The sequence below is a fragment of the Staurois parvus genome, unplaced genomic scaffold (assembly GCF_062004578.1).
Source record: "Staurois parvus isolate SC_StPar_1 unplaced genomic scaffold, SC_StPar_1.0 ptg000159l, whole genome shotgun sequence".
Lineage (NCBI taxonomy): Eukaryota > Metazoa > Chordata > Amphibia > Anura > Ranidae > Staurois > Staurois parvus.
The window spans coordinates 3,204,882-3,230,033 of record NW_028317955.1 but is presented as its reverse complement, the minus strand read 5'-3'; the positions used below and the strand labels follow the sequence as shown (position 1 = coordinate 3,230,033).

The 25,152-nt window shown below is 44.6% G+C and overlaps 1 protein-coding gene across 7 annotated transcripts in view; it reads left to right on the top strand.

The window, feature by feature from the left end:
* Positions 1-17,181, top strand: part of LOC149463148 (uncharacterized) — a 99,205-nt gene extending 82,024 nt beyond the window's left edge. For 5 of the 7 annotated variants that reach the window (XM_089675852.1, XM_089675851.1, XM_089675846.1 and 2 more), the window contains one exon: positions 16,956-17,181. The gene's annotated coding sequence lies outside the window, so the exon portion shown is untranslated. Of the gene's footprint in view, positions 1-5,333; positions 7,123-12,672; positions 12,897-16,955 lie in introns of those variants that run through there. The other 2 variants (XM_089675847.1, XM_089675848.1) reach the window with 2 other exon arrangements.
* The last annotated feature ends 7,971 nt before the right edge of the window (positions 17,182-25,152 follow it).

Sequence of the window (25,152 nt, the reverse complement as noted above, 5' to 3'; positions counted from 1 at the left end):
CCTCTAGGGACAATTTATACCGGGAGGAACCCCTACTTCCCTCTGAGGGACCCTCCCCTGCAAACTCCTCCTCCGACCGGGAATCCCCCAATGGTTCCCCCTTATCCCTAGCCACGAGAGGCTCCATTCTGCGACTTAAGGTCGCTGGGGGGGGGAAGCGTAGACTGGGGAAGCACAAACCGCTCCATGAGCGATTTAAAGGAGTCAACGGTGCTAGTCAGATCCTTTACCTATCTAGCTAAGTCCCCCTGCTCAGGCCTGTCTTCCCTCACCAACCCCTCTATGCATGGGCCACACAGCACCTTCCTCCAGGATTCTCTTAACACTTCCTTGCAGGACGGGCATCTCCGTTTGGGCTCTTGGTGTTTTGTCTTAGCCCGAGCCTTGCCCTGAAAAACATAAAGGGGCAAGGGGGGAAGTCACCATACTACCCAGTATCCTCTTCCCTGGCAGAGCCTAAGGGCCTGCACACACGCAGACCCCCTGCCTTTACCCTACCGGGAATGCCTCTGGAGCTAGGGGATAACAGATAGGGGAGGCCTCCACTGAGGCACCTTACCTGCAGCTGGCTGGTGCTGGCGTCTCCTGGTCCCGGTGCCTCCGACATCGCGCTCCGGGAGGGTGGTCGCTTGGTGCAGGCCTGTCCCCCAGGCTACTATGCACCGCACCGCCTTTTAAATTTCGCGCGCCGTGGATAAGGGCCGCGAGCGGAAGTCGCGGCCCGGGGTGAAGCCCCGCCCCTTCCGCCGGAACTCACCGTCTCCCGGTGTCCGGCCCAGCAAACAAGCCTGCCAGCATGGGAAGGAGCGAGACCTCACCCCGATCCTCACCAGACCGTACCACGGCCACCCCGACACCCCAACTCGCCGGAGGGGGTCGGGGGGCGAAGTGCAGGAACGTGCCAAGCCCCGTCACCCGGGGTGCGCGCCCGCTGCTACGCAGCCTGCCCAGGGAGGATGAGCAGCCGGACCCTCCGGCCTTCACTCCCGGCTGCCTTAGGCCTGACAGCCGGCTATCCGGCCCTAGGCCCCCCTGCCATCTGGATGACAGCACCTTGAGCTTCCTCGTGTCTCCCCACCAGAGGAAACACCTGAACTGAGGTCGGAGGGGAGTGGAGGTCTTTTTATTTTAGGGTGGAGGTGTTTCCTCAGATGGGGAGGAGCCGAGGTCTCTCAAGGTGCTGGCCTGAAAGACGTAAGGGGAAAACTATAACTATTTTTGGTTTTTAAATTTTTTTATTTTTTTGGGGGGATTTGTATTTTTAATTTTTAGTGAGTCTTCACCTTCGCTCTCACCTGACATGCTCCGAATCCTGTAGGCCTCTTCACTAGAGTACCTTTGGTTGGACATTTTGGCCACTAAATTTATAGGTACCTAGTGCGACTCACGGGAGACTCACAAAGAGCGCCTGGCTGTCAGGGACTGCTTCAACCGCTACAGAAAATTTACCGACACGTGCTAACAGAGATCAGGTCTGATTCTGTGAACACTGCGGTTTTGTGTGTAAAGTATCAAGTGACAGTTATCTACTGACACTGCACTTGCTGGGGAAGAAGGGGGGGGGGGGTCGTAAGGGGCTAAACGCAGGTGTCGGGGCTGATCCCGCTAACGCTGCATTTTTGGGGACACTATACTAATGTGAACGCTGGTATATCGCTGATCTGATCAAAGATATTGATCCAATCAGACACTATACTAGCAATGGAGGTTTAGTGTGCAAGTGAGCGTGTTCCTGGCAATCAAAGGGTTAAATATGATTACTGGTGTACTAGCGGGCAATCTGATGGTTTCTGGGATGGGCGCTAACTGACGCTAACATGGTCAGAAGTCGCCAGTGACACTAATACAGTAATCAGTAAAAATCTATGCACTGTAAACAATGACACTGGTAACAGGACAGTGAAGGGGTTAACTGGGGGGGGGCGATCAATGGGTTAAATGTGACCTAGGTGTGTTCTAACTGTTAGTGTAGTACTTTGTACTCATGTTTTCTGTGTCTTCTTCTCTCTCTGGGATGGAATGTGCCCTGGCAGAGAAGATTTACATCATATCCTGTCCTGTGTAACTGTCAACACAGGATAGGATAGGACAGAGACCGATCATTCAACTTCAGCCGGACATTACTGGCTGAAATTGAATGATTGATCCCTCAGGGATCGAATCGTGATACACGCGGGTCAGCGGAGGCGCATGCGCGCCCCCCCTGCCTGCGAAAACATCGGGAGTGTGAATGATGTTTATAAATGTGATTTTGTGCAGCGGTGCCGCCTTGCCGCCGTATATGTACTGTGGCTGGTCGGCAACCGGTTAATAATAATAATAATACAAACAATACCAGTGTAATTTTTTTTAAAGAATCAACTACTATAACTATTACAATAAAGTAAACTAGTACAATAAAGTTGCAAAGCAAACAGACAATCCCCGCAGGATGGATCCGATCCATCCTGTGGGGATCGTCTGCTTTCTTTATAACGTACCTTTTCTTGGAGCGAGTCCAGTGTCACCCAGTATAGGTTGCATGCCGGCGATCCCGCATCCTGCGTGGATCGTCGGCATGCAACCTATACGGGGTGACACCAGACCCTCTCCAAGAAAAGGTACGTTGTAAAGAAAGCCGACAATCCCCGCAGGATGGATCGGATCTGCAGATTGAGCATAATGGATCGGAGTCCGATCCATTATGCTCAATCTGCAGATCCAATCCATTCTGCGGGGATCGTCGGAGGGAGTGTCACCAAGTGTTAGCGCACCGGGTGACACTAACCCTAGGGACTCCTCTGGATGGGAGATCAGCAGGGGAGTGTAGAAGAGTCAGTGGGGCAGTATACAGAGGTTCAGTAGGGCACAGGATAGGGGTCAGCATCCCAGTAAAAAAACCCTTTCCCAGCACAAATCTTTGCACCCCAATCCTGCCTCCAATGCCCCCAATTCCCTCATCCTAGCACAAATCTCCCTCACCCAAAAAATCATCCACATTCACCTTCCTCTCAAATTTCCCATCCAAGAACAAATCTCCAAATTCAACCCCCCCCCCAGTCCCCCCTTAACCCAAATTTCCTCACCACCTCCTAGCACAACCCCCCCCCCCCCCCCCCGCTAATTCCTCGTTCAAGCACATATCCCCCCAATCCCCCCTCCTAGCACAAATCCCTCCAATCCCCTCTCCTAGCGCAATCGCCCCCATCCCCCCTTCTAGCACAAATCTCCCCGCTAATCCCCCTCCTAGCACATATCCCCCATCCCCCTTCTAGCAAAAATCCCCCCTCCCCCAAATCCCCATCCTCCAATCCCCTCTTTATGACAAATTCCTCTAAATTCCTACTCCTAGCACAACCCCTTCCAAAGTACCCTCCCAGCACAGATCCTCTCCCTTTCCAAATCCTCTGCCCCCACTTAGCCCAAATCCCCCGTTTCCTCTTAGCACAAATAGGTACAAACATTTCCCCCATGCCCCCTCCTGGCTTAAATTCCCTCAAATCCTTCTCCTAACAGAAATCCCCCCCCCCCAACCGCCGTTACCCTTTCCAGCACAGCCCCTCCTCATCCCAAGCACAAATGACTGTTTCCCCCCACACCTCCCCCCTCATTATGTACAATTTGCCTGTAAGCCCCCCCCCCCCCAACTTACAGTCTGGAAGAGCGGTGCTGTGCTCTGCCCCCTCCTCCTGTCAGAACAGAGCTGCTCCATATAGCTGATGACACAGGATCGCTCTGACCATGGGGCTGTACACAGTTTCATTACTCGCCCCGATCTACATTTACTGCTGTGGGAGATAAGCGGTCCTTGGAGGAGATAGGGGCAGGTATTGAAACTGTGTACAGTCCGATGGACGGAGCGATCCTGTGTCATCAGCTATATGGAGCAGCGCTGTTCTGACAGGAGGAGGGGGCAGAGCACAGAACCGCTGCTCCTTGCTCTGTCCTCACTTTCAGGACTTTACTCCAGGCTTCCTTTTCTTTGTCCCGCCTCTAAGTCTGGGCATGGGGGCGAAGGAGCTCAATAATCTGGGGGGGGGCACAAGTGAAATCTAGGGGGGAGCAGCCCACCCCAGCACCCCCTTAGATTTGGCCATTTTTTTCAAAGCATTAAATACTATAACTTCTACAATCATAAAATGGCTAATAATATTAATAATAAAAATACTAATAATAATTATTTTTTTATTTTTTTTTATTTTTCAAAGTATTAAATATTATAACTACTACAATCATAAAACTGCTAATAATATTAATCATATTAATAATATTACATTTTTTGTAGTTTAAATTTTTTTTGTTTTTTCAGAGCATTAAATACTATAACTATTAAATCATAAAACGGCTAAGAATATATAATAATAATAATACTAATAAAAAAAGATTTTTGTTTTTTTTTGTTTTTTTTCAAAGCATTAAACTATAACTACTACAAGCATGGTTAAAACAGGTAAACATGTATAATATATAATAATACAATCATAAAACGGCTAATATATATATTAATAATAATACTAATAATAATAATAATAAAAAGAATTTTTTTGGCTTTTTTTTGTTTTTTTTGTTTTTTTGGGTTTTTTAATTTTTTTTTTTCAAAGCATTAATCTATAACTACTACAAGCATGGTTAAAACAGGTAAACATGTATAATATATAATAATACAATCATAAAACGGCTAATATATATATTAATAATAATAATAATAATAATAATAATACTAATAATAATAATAAAAAGATTTTTTTTGGCTTTTTTTTGTTTTTTTTGTTTTTTTGGGTTTTTTAATTTTTTTTTTTTTTTCAAAGCATTAATCTATAACTACTACAAGCATGGTTAAAACAGGTAAACATGTATAATGTATAATAATACAATCATAAAACGGCTAATATATATAATAATAATACTAATACGAAGAAGAATACGAAGAATACGAAGAAGATGAAGAATAATACGAAGAAGAAGCAGAATAATACGAAGAAGAATACGAAGAAGAAGAAGAATATGAAGAAGAAGAGGAAGAATTTTTTTTTTTTTTGGCTTTTTTTTGTTTTTTTTTTTGTTTTTTTGGGGTTTTTTAATTTTTTTTTTTTTCAAAGCATTAATCTATAACTACTACAAGCATGGTTAAAACAGGTAAACATGTATAATATATAATAATACTAATAGTAATATATAACTTGGAAAAAAAAATATTACATACACAACAACAGTTGTCATATACATTACCAACACAGCTGATGTCATCCAGGCATTTGAAGCAAGATGATCAAATTATGGAGCACAATATAAGGAAAGGTAATAGCACCATCATCACCAATTACATAACCAATCCGCATGTCTCCAATCCGCAGGTCTCCATTGACGTGTTGGTGTATGTTGTGAAGCAGGAGTAGCTGGTTGGAAAAATCAGTCCGGCAGAGTGGACAGGTGGGGTTCTCTTCAAACCATCGCCAGATGCAGCTGGTGTGGAACTTGTGATTGCAGGCCAGGATGGTCGTGTTCTCTCCATCTTCACAACCTGCCAAACAAATGGGACTGTAGTGACTTTTGGGGACTATTTATCAAAAACATAATTTCATTCCAACAGCAAACCAGCCTAGCTGTCTGTTAAGGGTTAACTTTTCTTGGTTAGAATTCAAATGACCTTCTAGTGAAATTACACACACACAATGAGTAGAAGGGACTCTTTCCAGAGACTATAGACTATTTGAATCTCTACAGGTGGTCCCAAGACAGACAATTGTGAGAGCTTATGTTGGTGACTCTGAGACTGGGAAAAAGTATATATTATCCACAAGTGCTATTTGTCTATTGGAGTTGAGGAGATTGCACCTACAAAAAAGCTAATTAGACAGTCAAATACAACATTGGACTTCCAAACAGTGAGTCACCGCACCTGATCGAATTAACAATACGTAAGACCATACTTGTAAGTCTGAGAAGATTAAACAAAACCTTGGAGAGAGTGATAAGCCAACAGACTTCTCAAAGGAAGGCTACAAGGATAACTGGTTGTTTACCCTATTATCTTTACAATGGACAAGTAAACAGCGGTTTCCTGGGTCATTCCTAAGACCCAAAAGGTGAAACTCAGAACTTATATTTCTACTCACAAAGACATAAAAGAAAAGACACATTATTCACACTCTTTCTCAAACAAAAATATATTCAGCAGAGTTGGGGATTGTATACCACTAAATTGAGTATGAAATGGTGAAAAGTAAGATATTTTGTGAATTGGTATCAGTTGTATGTTTCTATCAGGAAGCAAATGTTTTCACACAAGTTTGAACCTCAGGGAAATGAATAACTGAATACATATATATCTTCTATGGTTCCTATCCAGGACATTATAGGTAGAATCAAATATATATTTGGATGAGACGTCTATTTAATACCTAAAATCACCTTGGGTTCCACCCCAGGTATGAGTCATCATAAATACTCAAATTGTTTTGTGATCCCTGACTGCCCCCCAGTGGACAAGTGAGAGATAGCTTAGGTACATACACTTCTCGACCGGCCAATCAAAAAAGCCTGTTGGGAGGGTCTTTTAGAACAATGGTTTGGATGGTATAAAAAAGCCATGCACCTCATTTAAAAAAAAACACACACAAAAAAGAAACAAGCTACCAAAGGAGAACAACAAGCTGAAGAAATCTGACGAGGCTGAAATCCATCCCATCTGAAGAGCTACTACTTAATCCTTTCAAACTTTTAAAGACTCCTACTAAACTTCTAAACTCTCTGTACTTCTACCATCCTACATTTTTCCAACATCACCACCTATTACACTATCTCTCACTTGCTCCCTGCGGCCATCCCTGAAGGCGTTTCAATTGCCAGCTGAATCCACTGGGGAGGCGTCATAATCCAGGTTCTGGGTGTGGTGAGACTGTTTAGATCTAATATTGTATTGTATATTTTTCTCTGTTGCTTAGAGTGATAATAATTACATTAGAGTGATGATAATTACAGTAGAGTGACAATAAGTGTATTGGGTGTTCATATATATGTAGAGAGATCCAGATTATTACTGCTAAAATTGTTAGGTGTCATATTGAAAATTATTCATATTGCATAAAATTTATTTCTATTGGATATAGTACGATTTATCAGAGAATATTTTCTTCCATTTCTATGGCCACGTTTTGGGAGAAATGACCTCTGAAGTACTATAAATTAACATTTATTACCAAATCTAATTTTAATCTTTATTATCATTATTTAGAATATTGTTGGTGTATAATATTGGTATAGTATATCTTTGATCGTGTGTACCAGTATCCATTCATCACCAGTCTTTTGCGTTTTGTGTTAATATATATATTATTTTTGTACATAAATAAATGTATCTATTTATTTATTATAAGGCAATTTTTGTGTGTGTAGCCCTGTTTTGGGGGGTTATGTGAAATGGCCCACACCAAACAAGCTATGGCGCTAACCTGTATATGAGTAGGCAATCCTGAGCCTTCGCTATATGGAAGAGGGGGTTGTGATAATACAAATGGCAGTGCCTCCACCTAGAATAGGGATCCTGCAATTGAGGAGATTCACCCCTTTCTAGGAATGTAACAGGTAGACAACTTAAAGTAACTATACATAGCAGTATTAATGCACCCACTTATATTTCTAACATGAAAACATGTCACCACACCTGTATGAGATTAATGCAAAGTTTATATAAAGCAGCCATATAAAACAGGATGCATAAGAATAACATTCAGGAATTACAATTTACCATAAATTGGGAGGTTGCAATTATACCCGGGTATATGTGCATGTAGTATACAGAATACCTCCAACCATGGGTTATAGCGCAGTCCGGTTGCAGGGGCCCCTGGAGAGGTGAGAGTCAATAAGATGCACGCTTCCACTTTAGATGCTGTGATGGCGTCCAAGTAACATGTGGATGATTGCACGGCTTGTCTGAAGATCGGCGATGCATCACCTAAAAGGATAAAATGCCCTATCTATCCTTACTCTTAGTCCCTATCCCTAAACTGGGCTGTCACTGCAACCGGGCCTCTATCTGTCTAAGTGGCCGTCGGATGCCTAACCTACCTCTAGCCTAATCTATCCAACACTCCCTATGCTAATCCTAGCTAAAGAGAGATCCAGACCAATAAGGCTCTTTAAGCAAAGAGGCTGCAAAGATACACTGCAATTAACAGAAAGTTCACCTGACAGTCTTATGCAAATGAAATACTGATCTATATATATATATATATATATATATATATATATAGACAACTATAAGGATTCTGCAGTGTGTAAATACATTGATAATGAACCACAACTCTCTCTCTTACAGAGATATTAGGGTTCCTATACAGAAGTTGAAATATAACAGAGGCAGACCTAATCTGCTTCAGTAACAACTAGATATATAGCAGCCTTGTTAATCTGGATCATTACTCACAGAATCACCATATAGTTCTCCCCAGATACACAGCACATGGCAGGCTGGTACCCTCTGCCTGATACTTCCTGGAAAACAAAACTATATAACATCCTGGGGTTTCTTGACCTCCGTGTAGGGGCAGGAAGCACACCTAGGGACTTGTCTGTAATGGGACCTCTATGGTAGTGGCTGTATATGAACATAAACAAACCACAACTAGTGTATAAAACAACAGTTCCCTACATGTGTATGGTACGAAATCATACTGGCTAAAAGGACTCAAGGTATAATAATAAGTGGTGATCAAATTAGTAAGGTGTCCAAATTATTGGTTCATTAAATTTTTGCCGTATTTTAACGGCTGGAGGCACTGTGATATTCTGTTTAAGGGAAAAGGACATCGCCCTTCATAAATAGAATAAATTCTTACATAAACCACCACAGGACACACACTTACCTCCTCCTCGGCGCGCTGCTCCATGGCCGGTGGTGGGTGGTTCTCAGGGGCCCTGTCGTGCTGCTCCATGGCCAGTGGAGGATGGTACTCAGGGGCCCTGGCATGCTGCTGCATGGCCGGAGGTGGGTAGTGCTCAGGGGCCCTGGCTCGTTCTCTTGGTGAACGACTCCGATGGGTGGAGGCCTCCTCCCGTCTCCGATGACGCTGGACTCTGGACCTAGTCCGATGGGCGATCGGAGACTCTCCGTCCTCCTGATGTGAAGGCCTCCCACGGGATGGGCGTCGTGAAGGCCGAGAATTATATAGTAGTGATAATAGGAATCGAAATCCGTATAAATGGCGATAATCTCTGTCAGTCGCAGGAGACAAGCTCTGATGCTGCTTATGGCTCGGATACCAGGGCAACATTGAGGTGAGCTGCAGCCTGAGGGCTGAGCTAACCGGACTTCCTGCCAATCACACTCTGCCACCTCACACCAGCTGTCATTTTTCAGGCCTACCTATTTTGTTTGACGCTTGTACGCAAATAAATTTGATATCATTTTATTGATTTGACAGAAATTTGACAGTCTTTTGGTGAGTTTAATGGTTATTCATAAAAGCGGCCACAAGAGGTCAGTAGGTGTGATTGTGCCGTAGCGGTAATACCGCCTCCCGCCATAGATGTCTCCCTTCCCAGTCAGCTCCAATACACATCATAGAGTTGGGCTTTCTGTCCTACGGAGGCCATTTTATTCTATCTAATGTACGGGGGAGAGGAGAGAAGAAGCTGAGAGTGAGGGAGGGCTAGAGATACCGTCTCTGAGGTGATGGCGACCCGGGAGAGCCCAGGTGAGGAGGTGAGGGGGGGCAGATGGTCGGGGGGGAGCAGCATGGAGGCGACATAGGGGTAAGATGGAGGAGGTTGGGGGGGGTATATTATGTATGGAGAGGCTGATAGGTGATGGGGGGGTGAGGGACAGACAGCTGGAGCTCCACCATCACTTGTCCCCCCCCCCCACCTGTCCATAGTAACACGGCACTGTGCAGAAAGCCCCCCAATAACCCCCCCAGCAGCTGTGCCAGGGTTCTAACCCCCCCAAACATGTGGCCTATACTTCTTCATGAAAGCAGAATTGCGCTCACAAATGTTTGCCCCCCACTGCATGGATCAGCTACTTGTTTTTTCTCGGGGGGAGCACAAAGCTCATACTCGGCTGACCCGCACAGCCCCACTGAACGGGGAAAAGTCATTTGTACCCAGAATTCTGCTTTACAATGATGTCCAAATTGTGTCCAAGTGCTGCACAAGCATCCAGTGAGCCCCGGTTCACACTGGTGCGGCACTGAAATCACACTACTTCAGCGCCATTCCAGAGCCGCATATCAGTGCGATTTGCACCGCCGATTTCATTGCGGCTTGCAGCCTCATATAACAGAAGTCTATGCAAGTCGCAATGAAATCAGCAAAAAGTCGTTCAGGAACCTTTTTCATAATCGCTGCAATATGAGTCTCTGCAATATGAACGGCTCCATTGCTGGCAATGGGGTGCAATTTGTCATGCAATTTTGGAGCTTTTAAATCACATGACAAGCCGCACCAGTGTCAAAGTGCCTCGACTTGTATCAGAGTGCTGCAATGTTCACACTTGTTCCTGGAGTGTTTCTATCCATAAACAAAGAGCTCCACAACACTCTTCCCTTGTCCTGTACCTCACACTGTCACAACGTGAGGAAAGGACTGCCGATAATCGGCAAATGGCACAGAACAGGTCGGCACTGATAATCGGTGCCCATCAGTGCCGCCTATCAGTGCCCATCATTGTTCCATATCAGTGCGGCATCATCAGTGCCTCCTCATTAATGCCTCCTCATCAGTGCTGCCTATCAGTGCCCGCCCAGGCCAATTTTCAGCTTTCAGCGCTGTTGCACTTTGAATGACAATTGCGTGGTCATGCAACACTGTACTCATATGAAATTTATATATTTTTTTTTTTAGACAGAGCTTTCTTTTGGTAGTATTTAATCACCACAGGGTTTTTTTTTTTGCTTAACAAACTAAAAAAAGATTGTAAATCTTGAAAAATATTTTTTTTTTAGTTTCTGTTATAAAATGTTGTAAAAAGGAATTTTTTTCTCCTTCACTGCTGTGCACTAATGAGGCGGCACTGATGGGCATCACTGATGGGCACTGAAAGGCATCACTGATATATGGCACTGATAGGTGTCACTGAAAGGCAGCTCAGATGGGCAGTGATATGTGGCACTGATGTGCACTGGTAGGCACTGACAGGTGGCACTCATGGGGCTACACTGATCATCAGTGCCCTGATGATCAGTGTACATGTCCTCTCTGAGGAATGCCGCTTACCGGCTCTCCTCTCACGCGCTGTCAGTGTGAGGAGAGGAATGCCGATAACCGGCATTTCCTTGTTTACATGTGATCAGTTGTGATTGATCACAGCTGATCACATGACAGAGTCGACGTCATTGACTCTTTCCTCTGATCGGTGATCCGCTGTTTCCCGGGGACACAGCGCACCACTGTTCGCCGCTTGCCCCTGGGGGCACACATTCGCAGATAGAGTGGGAGGACATCATATGACGTCCTCCTGTCATTTCCTTCTATATTTCCTTCCTTTTAAATACCACCAAAACAAAGCTCTGTGTGTGTTAAAGAAATGATAAAAATGTCATATGGGTACAGTGTTGCATGACTGCGCAATTGCCATTCCATTGCCATTGTGAGAGCGCCGAAAGCTGAATATTGTCCTGGGCACGAAGGGGGTAAAAGTGCTCGGTAGGCAAGTGGTTAAATAAATGTGACAGGTAGAGTTTTATGACAGAAGAGATCCAATCGCTTTCTGCCGTCATAGATGCTTCCCCCGCCTGTCAGCTGTCATGTACACGGAGTCTCCCAGCTCAGAGTACATTTTTCAAGAATACAAGCTCTACTGCAAATGTAGTAATTAGATTGTTGAAACCATTTTCCAGTGACAGAAGTGATTACAATGGTCCGCTTTTATTTATGAACGTAATTCCTTTATCCCCCCAAAAAACCCTTTTGCTGTAACTGCTTGTGTAGCGGCAGTGTGAGCTGAAGTTTGGCTTTAATTTGTTAGTGTATCAGAATCTGCTAGTACACGTAACACTCCCCTCCCCCCCCAGACTGACAGTGCTGCTGTCCTTGTGTGTACCTGTGCTCCTTCATCCAGAGTAGGGCACTCTAATACAGGAGGTGTGTTACTGGCAGGATCACCAAATCTAATGCATGGATCACATCCAAGGATTGGTACACGACAATATATGACATTTTTGTTTTTGGGCTTAGTACGGCTTTAAGTCAGTGTGTTGTGCGGTTTTATTGTGCAGCTGTCTGTGCAGCACTGAACCATTTGTAGGTATTGCTTTAGGCAGCATTACAATGAAACTGGACAGAACATTAGCAGAACCAGAACTACAACATGGTCCCGTCCAGTCTGGAGTGGGAACGCTGTGTTAAGGTGCTCTCATCCTCACACTATGGCAAAGCCTTGTTTGGTTTGTGGAATGGGGAAATAATATCGGAGGGGATCCATTTCACTCTCCAGGTAAATATCCTTCTCCAGAGTTTTCACATCAGGAAGGTGGGGGATGGGGGGGTCCTCTCCCCTGTGTAAGCTCTGAGCAGAGTCATTGTAGCTGATGACTGAACACACACAGTGGGCAATAAAGATTGCCTGCTACTTGGGAAGGCACACCCATTGCTTTCCTCTTCATAGGGAAACGTGCGGCTTTACTTGTAGCTTTGAGCAAGAGTATGCCAGTCAGCTGTGGTTGTTGTGACGCTTTTATGTTTCTGTGGCAGGGCGGATGAATGGGTTTCAGCTGCAGTGGACTTAGTTCCTTCCAGAGCAGATTTTGATGGATGTGAGCTGGAATCCACCTGGATACCCTGACAAGGACGGATCGTAGAACCTACTGCTGTTTGGGACCATCAGCAAGTCCTACAGCCAGAACCGGGCTCCTTTGGTTACCGATCCATTCTTTGATATGCATACAGGCATTGCCGAGCTTATAGGTAAGTTTTAGAAGCCAAGACATGAAACTTTATTTATATTACAAAATGCTTCTTAGTTTGTACCTTTTAGGATCTCTTGTGAGATAATTGGTATGTGTATGGCCCAATTAGCAAGATCTGTTTCCATTACTGCAAGAGAACCGACCGTCCCAATGGTGCAAGTCCTTTGCAGACTAGTCGCCATTCATTAGTTGTAGCACCGGTGTTTTCCAAAGTTGGCATGTCTCAAACAAAGCAGTTTAGTAGAAATTGCAGCTTGCAACATTTGTCCCGGGGAAAGGGTCCAATAAAAAAATATCCTGAAATATTTAGCTGTAGTGTTTAACCGCTTTCCCACCGTCCTATAGCAGAAATACTTCTAGAGGGTGGAAGGGGTGTGCAAAATCACATGTGTATATTTATATACGTGATTTTGCATTTCTGGGTAGGGGGCGTGCACGGCCTGGGCTGAAAATCACCCGGTCCCGGCCAATGATTTCCCGCCGGCACCCGGCGATCACCGTGTATCACGGTCCGGGTAGAGACCTATTTGTAAACAAACAGATCCCTCCTCTGTCAGCTCCTGCAAACTGCTTTGTATGGCTCTGCATTGCAAAGCCATACAAAGCAGTGTGCTTACAGTGTAAAGCGCACACACAGCGAAACAGCACACAGTTAACCCTTTGATCGCCCCAGAAGTTAACCCCTTCCTGCCCAGTGCCATTAGTACAGTGTCCGTGCTTTATATTAGTACTGATCGCTATTTTGGTGTCACTGGTGATCTCATTGACAGTTAGTGTCCCATTCCACGTCGCTCAGTGTTAGAATGCCCCCCTGCAGTCCCACTATAAGTTGCTGATTTTAAAATATATAAAATATAGCGCCACGGAACACAGTGTAAAAATAGCTTCAAAACCTAACCTATAAAAATAGGGTGCGTAAATCAAAAAAATATATATAGGTTGCGCTAAACAAAATGAATAAACGAATCAAAAAAATATTGCAGTCAAAAATTAAAATGCAATCAAACAAATGATATATAAATCCATAATATTGTGAAGTTCATAAAAAGTCCAAAGTAATACGTCATGAAATAATAGTTGATCCAAATATCACCAAAAGTGCATCCAGCACCGAATGAATTGAATAAACTCACCATGGGACGTCATGTGAAGACGTCGATGGCGAAACGCATGGGGCGGAGCCTTTGGATGTGACGTCAGGACGTTCCCGAGTCGTTGATACGGCGCATGCGCAGCCAGGCTGGGTCCGTGTCTGTGATATTCAACGCGCTGTTCATGCTGGTGTCGGCTAAGACACTGCTTTTTGTAAGTGCAATGTGTTTTGAGTAAATTGGAAGTTTTATGAAGTACTGCACCATAAGTCTTTATTCCCTTGTATTTTGAGTGGAGGTCTGATCATCCTAAAGAGTCGGTGATTGAGGGGTGAAGTGGATCTGGATGATATATATTCCCTGCAGAGTATTGCTCCCTGGATACCAGTTACTAAATTCCCAGTGTTGCAGCCCCAAGTTATTGATCATTGCTCCCAGAGCAGAAAGCGTTCTATGCTGATTTATAACATGATCAGCATCTCGCTCTGGTGAGTTTATTCAATTCATTCGGTGGTGGATGCACTTTTGGTGATATTTGGATCAACTATTATTTCATCACGTATTACTTTGGACTTTTTTTGGACTTCACAATTTTATTAAAAGAGATGAGATATCGTGCGCTGGGTATAGAATATGTAGTAGCCGCTAGCATTAAAAGGTACCTCGAGAACCCATACACAGTATACAATATAAAATAAAAAATGCAGCGCTAAGTAAATAAATGATACTGGTCATAATAAACTGGAAAGTGTTAAAAACCAGAGATCTAAAAACAATGCGTAATAAAATCAATATGTAGGTAATAAAACTCTATCAGATAACAACAATAAAGTGCTGAGATAATGGTGGTGATGCGTGCACATAATCTCCAAATATCAAAGTCTTGTGGCTTCCGTGGTGATAAAGACAAACATTGCACTAACCAGATAGCGCCAAGGAAATGCGCACGGAGCAATTAAGACCAGCTCCTGGTACTCGGGGTATATGATACTGGAAGGAAGTGGTGTCATCTATGTAGTAGCCACTAGGTGTCCTCCATCTGAGAGAAAAGCATCCAGGATCCAGGAATGTCAGCCACAGCCACCAGGGGGGGTTTTGTTACACACAGCTCCCAGCCACAGCAAAGTACCTTCAAAACACCGGCTCCCAAGGAAATAAAGAGCCCGCAGAGAAGGCCTCCAATAGTGTGATCATGTTTTATTCAGGGGTAAAACAAATAACAAATAGAAAACCAACTTACATTAGTAGCTGAGCCGCCAGGAGACAGCTGGCTTGGTAGTACATGTACAAGAAGCAGTGAAATGGCACTTCCCTGACGCGTATCGTGTCCATACACATCATCAGAGGGAATCCTTGGCGCTCTCTGGTTAGTGCAATGTTTGTCTTTATCACCACGGAAGCCACAAGACTTTGATATTTTGAGATTATGTGCACGCATCACCACCATTATCTCAGCACTTTAATGCACTTTATTGTTGTTATCTGATAGAGTTTTATTACCTACATATTGATTTTATTACGCATTGTTTTTATATCTCTGGTTTTTAACACTTTCCAGTTTATTATGACCAGTATCATTTATTTACTTAGCGCTGCATTTTTTATTTTATATTGTTCACAATATTATTGATTTATATATCATTTGTTTGATTGCATTTTAATTTTTGACTGCAATATTTTTTTGATTAGCTTATTCATTTTGATTAGCGCAACTTATATATTTTTTTGATTATAAGATGCTGATTGCTACCATTACTAGTATAAAAAACAAATTCCACTATATATACCTCCATTTGTAGACACTATAACTTTTGCATAAAACAATTCATTTACATGTATTGGGATTTTTTTTTTATCAAAGACATGTCGCAGAATACATTTTGGCCTAAATTTGTGACGAAATTTGATTTTTAAAATTTTTTTACTGAATGTGTTTATTAGGAAAAAGTCAACAATAATTTTTTTTTTTCTCAAAATTTTCGGTCTTTTTTTTTTTTCTTTTTATAGAGCAAAAAATAAAAACCACACAGGCGATCAAATGCCACCGAAAGAAAGCTCTATTCATGGGAAAAAAGGACGTAAATTTCTTTAATATTTAATATTTTTACTTTGTTATTTATTACTTTTCTTTACCCTCTCACAACCAGAGGACCTTTGTGTCCATGCCCCCTCCGCTTGACTGCTTTTATGTTTGAATATTTGTATAGGCAATTAAATGTACAAATTATAGGAACATCGCATCCAAGACTTAGCAGGTAATTTAAAGAGTAACTTCACTTTTGTTGAGAAAAAAACCTTCCCCTCTGGGTGATGTATTTACATTGCAAGGGTTCCTACCTTTTGTTATTCTGAAAGAATAGCTGTTTGTGTCCCATGTTCAGAGTGAATTTTTATAGGAGTGGTTTTATAATTATCAATTAGCTGCTGCACCTGCAAGGCTCTGGGGAAGTTGGTAGGGTCTGCATCCCTTTTTAGATGTGATTTCCCTTTGAGAATATCTCACCAAAAATGATATTTTTGTTGCAGAGGATGCCAAAAATATGACTTGCATCTTAGTGCTGACTTCTGGGAAAATCAGTAAGCCAATCACAAAAGCAGGAAATGACATTTCTAGGGGATGTTCTGTACACCATCTGTGTACAGAACACCTCCAGGTAGCCATATTGTATTACATTTTACAAAAATTTACGCTGCAGATTGAAAAGGAAAGGTAATCTTTAATAACACTCAATTACAATATTACATTGATCGCCATTGTACACGCTATATTTTTGGGGGGGGATTTGTTTGCTAATTTTCTTCCCATGAAAGTGGAGTTACCCTTTAAGTGCAAAAGGGATTTCATGTACAGCATCATTTTTTTTGTACTGAGGTCTGGTTTGATATTTCTCATATCAATAGCTGTGCCATACACTTTTTACTTAGGTTGAGTGCTCACTAAAATGATATATTCTAATGAACATGTTTCTTTAATCAGGTGCATATGACAACCCAGGTAAATGCAGAAGGAAGGCCGAATAGAGAAAGAAAAGGAAGAGAAGAGAGAGAAAGCTAGAAGAAGAATATCAGGACATGTGGGTAATCAGAGTTTTGTTCCGTGTCCATCTCCTCTGCCCTTTGTTGGAACTTCGCTGATTGTCTGCTGAAATATAACTTATCCAAGGGTCCCATGATCTTTCCAATAAATGTAGTTTATCATTCAATGTGGCTGATGGCTTTTTATGCACCATTTGCCATGACAGCGTTCACTACTGAAAAGGGGATGGACAAAAGACATCCAGGACCTGGTGACTGCTATTCTGGCCGCTAGGAATGTAAACCAGACCAATTTTTTGGAATGCTTTGGTTCCTCCTCTATTGGTTGGTTAAGTAGGGCCTGTAATGGGGACTTCTTAAAATTGACGAGGGTCAAAGAAAACACCAAATTGTATACAAAAATCCCAAACCTTTGACCTTTGGGCATGTCCTCCAAAATGTGGTGTTCTGCGTCCCTTTACCCACATTAGAGGAGGTGCCTGTGACATAAGCAGCAAGTCTGGTAGGTACCGCGTACAAAGTACATTTGACAGCTTTTATCTCAAACCTAACATAATTGGGGTGTTCTGCAACCAGGAAATGGAGGAGGGGGTTGTTTTTGTCCCCATTGCGCAAATGACCTCTTACTTTGTTGTTACTGGGCTGTATAGGCCGGCTTCAAACCTGAGCACCGTGTTAACGCAGGTTACAGTGAGGACCTATTTAGATCTATGCATGTGTGCAGAGCTCCTTTTTTGTTGTTGTGTGGGGTACATTATCATGGGTCAGCCTGTGTTTCCCGCTGTTCCTAGAAATTTCTGGAACTTGGAGTGGATGGGCATAAAAAAACTCTTATTACACAGGTCTTCCAGAAAGCTCCAATTATCAGTTTTTAGGTGGACCTGATCAAAAGCTCCATGCAGCTCTATGGTCAGGTGACTGTAACTGGACGTGCCCATTTACATCTGCCTACCTCTGAGTCCATTCAGGTTCTGTATAGGACAGAACAGGCTTTGTCCTTTCCAGTTTTTCAGCATCTAATTGTGACTTATCAGAGGTAGTCTGATGTAAACGGACACAAATCCACTTCTTTCCAGCTGCCCATAGAGCCATCACAGGTCCAGAGATGTCTGCTGTCAAAATGCGGGCAGAGACTGAATGGGCACGGATGTCACAAAACAGGAGCTGACAGGGAAAGGATCTGTGTTGTTTATACACAGGTCTCTCCCCCGTCGGAAATACTCAGCGATCACTGGGTGCCGGCGAGAAATCACCAGCCGGGACCCGGTGATTGACAGCCGAGGCCGTGAATGGCAGTGTGGGTAGGGCGCACGCGTGTCCCCTACCCGGAACTGCAAAATCACATGTGTATATATACGTGATTTTGCGCACCCTTGCCGCCCTGTAGCAGTATATCTGCTTAAGAATATATTGACACCCGCAGAAGCTCACAAAGGTGGTGCGTTTTGAGTGAGGAGAACTCGCCCTTCCCCCACCACATTCTGGTATAAACCAGCCCGGAGCGTCATTTTTCAATTTTAGAAGTGCACCTGATCCATACTTTATTGCTTCACACACACACAGGAGGTAAATACAGGAGGTTGAGCCGCCACATGCGACCCATTCAAGTAAACGGGTCCATGTCACAACTCAATCACTTGGCTTGTGGTGTGATATTTACATACAAGATTTCCATTTGACTGGTAAAAAAGGGGGGTTTACTTGGTGGCAGTAAATTCAAGTGAATAGGTCCAAGCTGCAACCATGTGCAATGTACACGGTTGCAGCGTTGTGGTGCAGACTTTTTAGGGGTTAAAGCAGGCTATGTCCTTATCGCCTGTAAAATGTCCTCTGAAAAGCGATCCACCACTCTTCAGAGTACTAAAGCCCTTCAGTGCAACAAGCCCTTAAGTAAAGAACTTTTGTAATTTTCTTTTTATCAGCGCTGTCATTAGGAAGGTTTCCCTTCACTTCCTGTCCTGTAGATTCAGCAGGAAGTGAAATGATAGCTTTCTCTACTGACCTCTGAAAAGCAATTCACTGTGCAAGGCTTTTCAAAGGGGCAACAAGAGCTGCTATTCTTCTTCACCTCATTTATGTATACAGAATAGATATACAATATATGTGTAATTTTTCTTTCCCCAACAAGCATGCATTCTCCAGGTATACTCACAATATGTAAGGCGTCATTCACACAGGGTGTGCTCCGCCTGTGCGAGGGCCGTGTTTACCCACACACGGGATGCACACATGTTCGTTCCGTGCATCTCTGTGCAGACGGTCCCACTGATATCAATTGGGATGCATCAGCTGCACAGACAGCCCCTGCTGCCATTTTGACATCTGTGTGGGTGCGGGTCCTCGAATGCAGACCGTGTGGAGTTCAGGGACCTGCATGCACCCGCATCCACATGACTGTTCTGTGCATCCATAGGTCAACACGACCCTTGCATGGACATATGCTGTAGAATGCCCCATATAAATGAGGCCTCGAGGCAATCCGAGTGGCTCTGTGCCTTGTGATCGTTGTAAACCAATCAAAGCTATTCCAGTAGTAAACACCGGCTGGGTTCATTCATTTATTACAAAAATAATTTTCTTTAATTTGCGAAAAAAAATGACTGTTAGAAATGAACCAAAAATAGGTTTTTCGTAAATCAGACCCTGGAGTAATACACAATCGCACACTGCAGCCCACAGTATAATGACTGGTTTTGTGTTGAGAGAATCCCCTTGTGTAACCCTTCATGGTAAATGATCCAGGCAGAGCCAATATGTCTTAGTGCACTCCAGTTCAGATCTGGCCGACTCCCCATTTCTATCTTCCACTTTCTCTGTGGTCACTCTGGCTTTGAATTGATCACTGAAGCCTTATGTAACCACCTCAATACCAGCGTGCAAAACATGGGATCTCCATGAGGTGTCTGATTTCACAAAAGGGGTCATTTTTGTTTGATAACAATAACATAAAGGGAAGTTTAAAAACTAAATGTTCTTGTTTCCTTTTTTGAGTTGAAAATATAAAAGTATTTAGAAATGCCTCAAAATCTCTATCTGTATAAAAAAAAATAATGATATAAAAATAATCTGGGTCCTGTGTTGCATGACCTATTAATTGTCAGTCACACTATCACAGCACTTAGTGTTACTAAACCCCGGAGCCTGCATTCACTATACCTGGTCTCCCACAGTACACAGAACATGGAAATGCAATCATTTCAGTAAATAGAAACAGCAAAATACTTTTTTCATCAGCAGTATATAGCAGTCTTGTGACTTCTGTTAGTGTCCAGCCGAGCTCTGGCTAAGCTTATAGGAGGTGTTTCCATTCTTCTCTGACTATCCTATGAGGCTGTATGACCCCTGACCCTCTGGACATTGCCTATTAGCCCTGTACCGATCACATGCACCCTCCCCCCAAAAAACTAGCAATACACACCAAACTGAACATGTGCAGAGTGTCTCCTAGGGGCTCTGTACTTTCAGCAGATGGATTGGGGACAGTAAAAGAAAGGGAGGATCAGAGAAGACAGGATCAAACCGCCTTTTTACATAATGTGGAGGTTTAACCCCTTAGGTTCCACAGTGAGTATAACCAGCATGCTTTATTGCAAATACAGACTGATTTTACAGTTGTGGGTTTAGTAACACTTTTTAAAATTGCAAAATAACCTGGTAATGGAGGGGGTGTTACATGCCAGTATTGACTTGGTTAATTCCGTAAAATATATTGATATATATTTTCATCATGTAGCTTCTGATAAAGGAAGAGGGGATAGAAAGCATAAAAAAGGATGGACTTCAAGAGGTGGGGGCTTGGGCCGGAGAGGGGCAGCTGAACAGCTGAGAGGGACTCCCCACACTTCTCACCTACCACTTCCCTCCATTCCCCTTCATGGCCCAACACCATACCCTATGCGTCTTTCCTACCTCACTCTCCTTCCCTCCCCCACTCTTCTCCCCACCTCCTTCTTTTTTCTTATCTCATGCCCCTCTTCCCCTCTCTTTACCTCTGCTTCCCTTCCCCTACTTCCATTTGATGGGGCCGCCATAGTTCTGAGGTCAGTGCCACTTGGTAGAGCCAGTTGCCTGAAGCCAGTGATCTTTCTAGCTGTCTGGGGGGGGTTGAATTCTTCTCATTGACCACCAATGTAAGGGGCAATTTTTCACTGGCCACCAATAACTTTGTTTTAGTAGGGGTTCCCCGAGACCGGAAAGTTATTTCAAGGGTTTCCGCTGGGATTAAAGGGTTGAGAAAGGTTGGTCTAGACCAGTTTTTCTCAACCTTTTCAATACAGAGGAAGCCTTGAAATAACTTTCCGGTCTCAGGGAACCTCTGCTAAAAGTGACTATATCTACAACTCATGATACATTAGTGTGATGGTCGGGGGGAAGAATGCTCCTTACACTTAGGGTCATGGGGAAGAATTACCCTCTTCCAGAAAGCTAAAAGGACCAATGGTGTCAGTGGGAAGTTATCTAAGAGGCAGAAATTGTTTAAGGAACCTCTAGAGCAGCGGTTCTCAACCTGGGGGTCGAACGACGCTTCCACAGGGGTCGCCTAAGACCATCGGAAAACACATATTTCCGATGGTCTTAGGAACCGAGACACCGCTCCTCGCCGCCGCCGCCGCCACCGCCGTCTCCAGGTGTGGGCGGGATGACATGCCGCCCCTGTCATCAGGACACACCTCGAGATCAATCCTCGCCTGTGATTGGCCGCCGGCACTGTAGCTCAGGAGAGGCACACAGGCGGCCAATCACCGGCAAGGAGGTGGAGCTTGGAGAGGAGGAGCCGAGCGGCACCGCGAAGATCGAGCGAGTGAAGAGGAGGAGAGCGGCCGGAGAAGGAAGACATCTGACAGGTAAGTGTCGGTACCATGGGAGAGGGAGGGAGCGAGCGAGCCCAGGCTGGAGCAGGGGTCTGCAAGGTAAGTATCATTGGTGTCAGTGGGAATAGTGCCTCATCATTGGTGTCACTAATACCAATGATGGGGCACTATTCCTCCCACTGATCCCAACGATGGGACACTATTCCTCCCACTGACACCAACGATGGGGCACTATTCCTCCCACTGACACCAACGATGGGGCACTATTCCTCCCCCAAATGACACCAACGATGGGGCACTATTCCTCCCCCACTGACACCAAGGATGGGGCACGATTCCTCCCCCCACTGACACCAACGATGGGGCACGATTCCTCCCCCTACTGACACCAAGGATGGGGCACTATTCCTCCCCCCACTGACACCAAGGATGGGGCACTATTCCTCCCCCCACTGACACCAAGGATGGGGCACTATTCCTCCCCCCACTGACACCAAGGATGGGGCACTATTCCTCCCCCCACTGACACCAAGGATGGGGCACTATTCCTCCCCCCACTGACACCAAGGATGGGGCACTATTCCTCCCCCCACTGACACCTATGATGGGGCACTATTCCTCCCCCCACTGACACCTATGATGGGGCACTATTCCCCCCACTGACACCTATGATGGGGCACTATTCCCCCCACTGACACCTATGATGGGGCACTATTCCTCCCCCCACTGACACCAATGATGGGGCACTATTCCTCCCCCCACTGACACCAATGATGGGGCACTATTCCTCCTCCCACTGACAGCAATGATGGGGCACTATTCCCCCCACTGACACCTATGATGGGGCACTATTCCTCCCCCCACTGACACCAATGATGGGGCACTATTCCTCCTCCCACTGACAGCAATGATGGGGCACTATTCCTCCCACTGATACCAATGATGGGGCACTATTCCTCCCACTGATACCAATGATGAGGCACTATTCCTCCCACTGACACCGATGATGGGGCACTATTCCTCCCACTGACACCGATGATGGGGCACTATTCCTCCCACTGACACCGATGATGGGGCACTATTCCTCCCACTGATACCGATGATGGGGCACTATTCCTCCCACTGACACCGATGATGGGGCACTATTCCTCCCACTGACACCGATGATGGGGCACTATTCCCCCCACTGACACCGATGATGGGGCACTATTCCTCCCACTGATACCAATGATGGGGCACTATTCCTCCTCCCACTGACAGCAATGATGGGGCACTATTCCTCCCACTGATACCAATGATGGGGCACTATTCCTCCCACTGACACCACTGATGGGGCACTATTCCTCCCACTGATACCAATGATGGGACACTATTCCTCCCACTGATACCAATGATGGGGCACTATTCCCCCCACTGACACCAATGATGGGGCACTATTCCCCCCACTGACACCTATGATGGGGCACTATTCCTCCCCCCACTGACACCAATGATGGGGCACTATTCCTCCCCCCACTGACAGCAATGATGGGGCACTATTCCTCCCACTGATACCAATGATGGGGCACTATTCCTCCCACTGATACCGATGATGAGGCACTATTCCTCCCACTGACACCGATGATGGGGCACTATTCCTCCCACTGACACCGATGATGGGGCACTATTCCTCCCACTGATACCGATGATGGGGTACTATTCCTCCCACTGATACCGATGATGGGGCACTATTCCTCCCACTGACACCGATGATGGGGCACTATTCCTCCCACTGACACCGATGATGGGGCACTATTCCCCCCACTGACACCGATGATGGGGCACTATTCCTCCCACTGATACCAATGATGGGGCACTATTCCTCCTCCCACTGACAGCAATGATGGGGCACTATTCCTCCCACTGATACCAATGATGGGGCACTATTCCTCCCACTGACACCAATGATGGGGCACTATTCCTCCCACTGACACCAATGATGGGACACTATTCCTCCCACTGATACCAATGATGGGGCACTATTCCCCCCCACTGACACCAATGATGGGGCACTATTCCTCCCACTGATACCAATGACGGGGCACTATTCCTCCCACTGACACCAATGACGAGGCACTATTCCTCCCACTGACACCAATGACGGGGCACTATTCCTCCCACTGACACCAATGACGGGGCACTATTCCTCCCACTGACACCAATGACGGGGCACTATTCCTCCCACTGATACCAATGATGGGGCACTATTCCTCCCAATGACACCAATGATGGGGCACTATTCCTCCTACTGCAAAATTACAGTTATGAAGTAGCAACGAAAATAATTTTATGGGGGTCACCACAACATGAGGAACTGTATTAAGGGGTCGCGGCGCTAGAAAGGTTGAGAACCACTGCTCTAGAGGAACCCTGGTAGAGAAATCCAGGTCTAGACCCTTCTAGTATTAGTCCCCCACTGCATGGGGACTGCGGCTCATTGCACTACACCCTGTATCCTGTAATCGTCCCCTACACACCAGGGCCTTGGTTATGTACTCATAGCTCATTACTGGTATATAGCCTGTCACCTCATGTACGCAACTCCTACGCATTGTTGTGATTAATGACCAGATGTTTGGTTTGGTATTTTTGGATCAATTCTCTTTCCCCGCTCTCTCCTTCACATCTATTGCTGTAATGTTGGCTTTGGCCCCCCAGGGCCCTTTCTTTTTTTTAACTGTTATTTCAATAAAATATGGAACTAAAAAAGAATGGACTTTTCTTTAATTTTGATTTGAATTAAAAAGTTAAATAGATACTCCTTGTCTTGTTTATAGCAAAACCGCAATCTCCAACATCCTTGTACAAAGGTGGACACGACACCCACGTTGAAATTCTCTTCACCATCAACAGGTACATTATGAATATTAAGACCTTTCCAAATCTAATCAGAAAAACTTGCATTTTACAATGCTGGTAGATTTGCACATAACCTGCTCTGAAACTCCCCCTGACTCTCCACATATTTATCCAAAAACTGGTGAACCCAACATAACAAAGGTAAAGTAATGACCTCGTGCATAAATGAACATAGAAAGGAGTCCTTATTCTATTCTTTTGATATGAAAAAATGCAGTTTGTCTGGTCCGCTATCAGTGCCAACTTCACACACAAGAATGTGTATATAGTGCATTTCCTCATATTTTATATATATCATTCTATCTATGATACACACATTTTATATGCCTACACTAATGTGACTCATTCAAGTGACTTGGGCCAGGCCACAACTGCATGCAGTGTACATGATTGCAGCAGGGTGGTGCAGTTTTTTAGGGGTTAAAAAAG